At 36.5% G+C, this 6,938-nt stretch overlaps 1 pseudogene; it reads left to right on the top strand.

The window, feature by feature from the left end:
- Positions 1-485: 485 nt before the first annotated feature.
- Positions 486-4,264, top strand: LOC136833117 (uncharacterized; annotated as a pseudogene).
- The last annotated feature ends 2,674 nt before the right edge of the window (positions 4,265-6,938 follow it).

The raw sequence follows: 6,938 nt of genomic DNA, 5'->3' as shown, positions 1-6,938 counted from the left end.
CTGAATCAATAGGAATGATAAAATCTAAGAATATATGCGAAACGAGTTACGAAATCTGAAAACCTTAAATAAATATTGCAGAAATTAAATAAATCTTCTTTTCATTCAATACATTAAAAGAGACATACACAATAAGATACATGGCGTGATGGTTCAAGAAACTGTCCTCAAAAACATGTGCGCATAATATGAAATTTGTACCTCTTTTGAAGTGGCAGATATCCATCATTTTTTGGGGCCTCTCAATTCCGCACATGGCGTTCCCAGTTACCTGATCCAACCTGGATTTCGATGAAGCATATAGTAACACGAGTTCATGCAAATATTCAGGGGAATGAAAGAAAAAGTAATTTTGAGCAGAAAATGTTCTATAAACATATGCATTTTAAGGCGACTAAGTGAATAAGGCAAGTGGATTGATAGTCTTTTAAATATGATTCTTTTCTTGCAAGTGATCTAACTTAAACAATGAGCAAAAAACGGTAATGTCTGTCTGGCTTTACGTATCAATCAAGTAAGTGTAGGCTAAATGTTGCTGAGCAACATTCATTTGTGAATGCTTTGTCCTGCAGCCTCGTCACAGAATTGTTGAACCAGCACTCATGACTGGTTCTGATGAATTGTTTAGATGGAGAAGAAGAGATTTTTAAAATGCACTTTACATATTTCATAGGTGTCTAATATTCGAATAAGCAAACCTACCTTTGATATAGGATATTCAGTTAGGCTTATTTTTTTTATCGGTATCCAATGAATACTACTGATACGGAGGGAAACGGATTCAATGATGCATGCATTTTTTCCTTCAAAACCTAAATAATACATTTTATTCCGAGTACAGTACTTTATTCACATCGGCCTGTCGCTCCATGCTCCTTCTGTACGGCACCACCGCTCCTCCCCCACAGGCGACTCCGACCTCTCGCTACCAACTAGCAGCACTAATGATAACAGTTATTTTAAAATTCCCCTCATCGAAAACTAAGCCTTAAAATGCATATGTTTATAGAACATTTTCTGCTCAGAATTGCTGTTTCTTTCATTCCCCAAAATATTTGCATAAACTCGTGTTACACCCTGTATATAGCGTGGACATGTAGTCTACCATTTTAGTGTCATGTAATGTTTCGGCAGGTGTCAGGTATTAATGGACGTCAGCTTTCGTATAATAAGCAAAAGTTGCATGAAGAGGGACAAATTGGTCAGCAGTCATCCCTGTTTCATTAAGATACAAGGAGAGCACAGTCACTCCACAGAGTCTGCTGGCTGAGGCCTTCCTTGAGGCAATTGCGAGTGGACCCAATAACCAGAGATGCTTTTTTTAAATATTTTGAACAAAGTATTTTCCATGTTTTTACAAGTTTCATGATTTTTTTGCATTTTAAGTCACTATCATTCTAAGTCATTACACATGACAAGCTAGTTTTGGGTATTGCATAAGGCTATTTTTTAACATTATATGCTTATATTAGCAAACATCTTTCCTCAATGAAAGTAATTTATCCAAATTTAAAAGGAAACTAAGCTGGACTACACTACAAAATGTACTACTGCTCATATCATCCTAAAGAGCAGTGTCGAATATTATATAATTTTTTAAAGGTTTCTATCTTGTATCTGCAAAGTTGATGCAGGAGTGATTATCTGACTTTATCACTGTTTTTAGGCATGACAACCGCACAGGCCACAAGGTTTCATTTGCTGAAAATGGGTTTGTGTGAAGATTTATGTGGACAGGCTAACCATTCTATAAGCCCATCTCCTAAATCCATTGACTACATGCGGCAAGACTGGCTGCGGAATGAACATGGTGGCTTAAATGACCTATCAATGAACTCGATCAAAAAGTATGCCAAAGATAACCCTGAATTAACAATAGAAACAGAAACATACGGAGACTCTTTTTCAGTAGTATTGGTGACACCATTTATGAAACGAATCCACAGGGAATTAAGGGAAGCTTCTGAAGTTGATTCGTTGATGCTACTGGATGCATCGACAAGCTGAACGAACACCGCAAAGTAGTTGTTTTCTTTGTGGTGGGGAAGCCTCGATGGCTCGGTTGGTAGAAGCAGCAACCTCAGACTTCAGAAGTCTAAAGTTCAATCGCAGCCGACCAGTCAGAAGGCGGACACTTTGCTATCCGTGTAGACACCCCAGGATTACGTCTGTAATACGGATAGGATTTTGCTAGCAAATGGGTTTACAGACTAATTAAACAAAGCCACTCCAACATCTTCTAAAAACATAACAGACACCTCACACATCTCGAACTGTCGACCTACCCGTCAGTTCTCCTCGCTCTTGGGAGCAGGGGCTGGGGTTTTTACATTCGCTACCGGGGTCTAAGCGATGTCAGGCAGGGCAGCCGAAGCTACTACCCACCGCCAAATCAAAGCCCTTCAAAAAGAAGGCATTTTGTTACCCCATATAAAAATGGAGGTGAGTTAAAAATGAAGAAGTTTCTTTTTATATTGTTATTTACATCATGAATGAAGCTTCCTACGAGAGGTATTTATTATTTTATATTGTATTTTCCATTGTAGCATTTTAAAGACTATTAAACTGGAATTAAAAAGAAAAAATATCATCAGAAGTAGGCAGTTCTATATACGCAGAAACAAACAAAATGAGGCAAGAATGTTATTATCTGTTATTAGTTAATGGGGCAGGGGACAGGGGGTACGGTTGAAAAAATAATTCCTATTTCTAATGTGTGTTTCACAGGTTTCACGATGGTCAAAAGTGCAGTTGGGGAAGGTGCTTTCTTTGGAAATGGAACACCACAGGCTTTCATGACAGACAATTGTGATTCCGAAAGAAAGGCGCTAGCAGCTACCTGGCCATTGGCTCAGTTGTTTCTTTGTATCTTTCATTTGCTGCCGCAGGTGTGGCCACCCGTGGCTTCTGGATTCTAAACATGGCATCAAGAAGGAAAATGGCCAAGAGCTCATGGCTGTGGCCAAGAAGCTCGTGTATGCTGAATCTCAAACAGAGCTTGCGCGAATTTGGAATGAATTCCAAACAAGCCCTCTTGCAGAGACACATCCCAACTTTACAAGGTATTATCATTAATCAGCACCGTATATTGTTAGAATACTGTAATATAACGAGTTTTCTTATCTTAGTATTCGGACACAGTTTTTCAGTGAATTATGGCAAAGTTCTTCAACAAATTACCAGTATTTATAACTACTTCCTCAATTTAGTCTTTTTCCTACACGCTTCTTTTTTTTTATGTTCCATCCTTTCTTGTCTGTCAGTCAATTTAGTGGTTTGTATTTCTTTCAGGTACCTCCATTTGTTAGTAGACAGGAAAGAGGAATGGGGACTAACCCTCCGAGCTGGTGCATTGTTGAGGGGGCATCACACCAATAATTTCTGTGAATCTACAATGTGTATAATCAAGGATATTATCCTCAACAGGTAAATGTTATATAACTAACTCAAATGCTTTATACTGCGCTACAAATTTCCATATTGTGCTATAACATAAACAGTACTTTGGCTTGTAAGACGATTGTGACACCATGAACTTTAGATAATGGTGTACAGTATATAAATCTGACTGTTTAATTAGTTTTTTTATATAAATATGATGAAATTTAAAACAGCTGTACTGTAAATATTTGTAACAGGAGAAAATGTTGTATTATGCTTGTATAAGTGACTTCAGGATTATCCTTTACCTCTTTTACCGACCCTTCTAGTGTGTGGTCAGGTCATATTTGTATATGTAAGGTCATGATTATCGTTTCTTTTCCACTCCATTCCTGTCAGAATATTTTACCTGAAATTATTTTCCCCCCTAGCTAGGAGAAATAGTAAATAATATTGAGGCATTGCCATTTCCCTAAATTCCCGACTGATTCTTTCTTTCTATGCTATTTTTCAGGTGCAAAGCTTACAACACTTCACAGTTAGTTGTCTTTATGGCAGAAATTTTTGATGCTTATATGAAGCAGAGGCTGGTGGGAGTGGCACTTGGCAGACGGCGTGTCAAAAATCTAGGCACATTCAGCAAGATACCTGCCGAAAAGGTGATGCACTTAGGAGGCGCGAAATACCAAGTGGAAAGTCAGACAGAGGCAGAGAAGCATTAGCCTTTTCTGTGGATCTGAATGTTGGCAAGTGCACGTGTATTGCTGGGGAGACTGGAGCTGCTTGCAAACACCAAGTTGCAGCTGCAGAAAAAAATTTCAGTGGTTCCTCAAATGTTCCCATTGACCACACCCAATAGAAGACGGTTAGTAGGAGTAGCTCTCGGCCCAGAAAACGTTCCTGGCGAAAATTTCTTTGAAAGTTTGCTGGAGACTGAAATAATTAGTTCACCAGTGAATATAAGCAATGAGGGTAAAGATAGTAATAACAGAGACATAAGAACAGAATTAAGCAGCACGTCAGCAAAAACCAGCAACGAAAGTTTGATACTGAGGACGGACATGCATGCAATATTGAGGATCCGCAGCGGTTCCTTTATGCTGAAACTCCGTTGAGGACTCCTCCACTACTGGATACGAGTCCTGTTGCAAAAACTTTAGCGCAAGTCGTCGAGCATTTTGGTAATCATGACACTGCACAGGCTTTAAGAAAAGTACAACAGAGTGCTAGCATCCGTCAAAACCACCAATCAACTAAATAGCTTGCTCCATAGCATCGGTTCAGAGCTGAAAAAAGGTACAGGCCGTGGAAAAATACCTTGTCAGCCCCATCTCCATTTCTAGAAGAAGAGGACCAGACAGACCAAGAGGTGTAGCTCCCATTGGTAAAGAACGACGGCCAAGTGCTGTCAAGGGAAGACCAAACGCCGACGTAACCTGGCCCTGAATGTTAGCGAAAATGTGGCAAATGCTAAGTCGCATGGATCAAGATCACTAAATAAAAATATATGGGAACTTTTGTTGTTTATATTCCTTTCCTTCTGTACAGTACTACTGTGCTTTTGTTGGGTTAAATTAGATTTTTTCTGCTTAGGAATCTACTTACATAGCTGTAATCGACAATGCTGAACCTTGTGATATATATATATATATATATATATATATATATATATATATATATATATATATATATATATATATATATATATATATATATATACAACAGACGAATTCCGCGGAAAGTGGAGTCGAATAAGAAACAGGTAGACCAGTACTTGGGTAAACATAATTTATTGCAACTAGTTTCGGGGTCTCACATACCCCATCATCAGGCATCTAAAATATATAGTAGATAAACATAATAAAAAAAAGCACTCACTGACATAAAATTAAACACATCAGAACTAATTACCAAGAATTAAAATTGGACAGTACCACTAACTTACAAAAGCAAGAGCCAAGAGAAGAATAAAAGGCAAATACAAAGATAATTATAAAAGATAGACACAGAATTAAAAACAAAGTAACTCAAATGACCGTTCATTATTACAGAGTGACGGTTTTTCTCTGATTGTATACAAAGTTTCTATTGTGGTTAGCTCCACATCACTAGACCTACTGGCTAGTATTTTTTTAATTTTGTTCATTTATTATATATTTTAGATGCCTGATGATGAGGAATGTATGAGCCTTAAACTTGTTGCAATAAATAATGTTTACCCAATATACTTGTCTACCTGTTCCTTTTATATATATATATATATATATATATATATATATATATATATATATATATATATATATATATATATATATATATATATATATATAATTTATATATATATGAATGCTTTCTCTTGATTAATAAACCATGAAAAGAAGAATGGTGCAATATGCTCTTCGTTAGAAAAAAATTATGTATGTTGGATATTATTTCCTTAGCGATGCACTAACTATACTTTGATGTAAAATGCAAGAGTATGATAGTATTTTTATCATAGTATTTCTCTATAACAAACACGTAAGAAATCCACGCTGAATCCTAAAAAGGTGAGCTCTCTAGATATAGATATATCTATTTCTGGGTTTTTCTCTACCAATAAATCAAGAAAAGGTAAGCTGCTTGAAGCTTTCCATTGCAAATTTAGTTTTACATGTTTAGCATTAAGGTAGTCGATGAATGGTGTAGTATACTCTTCTTTTTTAAAATATCTTGTAAATATCATATGCATAATGTTTTTAAAGGGTTAAATACCTTAGGCCTGCTCAGCAACCTTTTGCGTTTGTACAGTAAAATCTCATACATATCGTAGCAGGTAACAGATTTCCCACCAGGCAATCCTCAATTTTCTTTTAAGTACAATCACTCAAAAATGTTTTGCAACATGCTTAAAAACATTTTCGGACAACAGTTTATAATAGCGACATCTGGCGCTATCATAACTCAGTTGACAGCGCATGAAACAACTGAACACTATACTCGGTTTTTTTACCGAGGCACATTTGCACCGAATCGCAGGGTGCCCTTTTAGCTCGGAAAAGTTTCCTGCTAGCTGATAGGTTGCAAATATTTTGTCCGAATAGCAACATTGTTTTCAAATAATTACCAAGTAATGTGAATCGAAACTTATTTACTAACCTAATTTTCTCCCACAGATATATGTTTTGTCAATAAATAATGTTAACGAATAAAGAGTTTATAAAGGTTGTGATGTTAAGTCTAAATTTAATAACAACACACGCCGAAGTCAACGACAGGAGCTTGTTTTCGGATGCACGCTGCATAATTTTTACTTTCATATTTTAACACCAATTGGGATAAACTACACTAAGCATAAGAAAAACATGTTATTATAAACTTTCTTTGAATACCAGAGTCTACTAAAAACATGGAATTAATAAAACTCGCTATTAGTGAAAACTTCCGGGAGGTAAAGGAACAGCCTGTGGCATTAGATAAAATTTAGATAAAATTACCTAGATAAGTAGGCCTAGTTATTCATATGGTATCCACATGCCAGCAAATGTTGATGGGCAGAAAACTTTAGATACATATCT

Source organism: Macrobrachium rosenbergii, chromosome 51, assembly GCF_040412425.1.
Source record: "Macrobrachium rosenbergii isolate ZJJX-2024 chromosome 51, ASM4041242v1, whole genome shotgun sequence".
Classification (NCBI taxonomy): domain Eukaryota; kingdom Metazoa; phylum Arthropoda; class Malacostraca; order Decapoda; family Palaemonidae; genus Macrobrachium; species Macrobrachium rosenbergii.
This window is presented reverse-complemented; position numbering and strand designations above follow the sequence as displayed.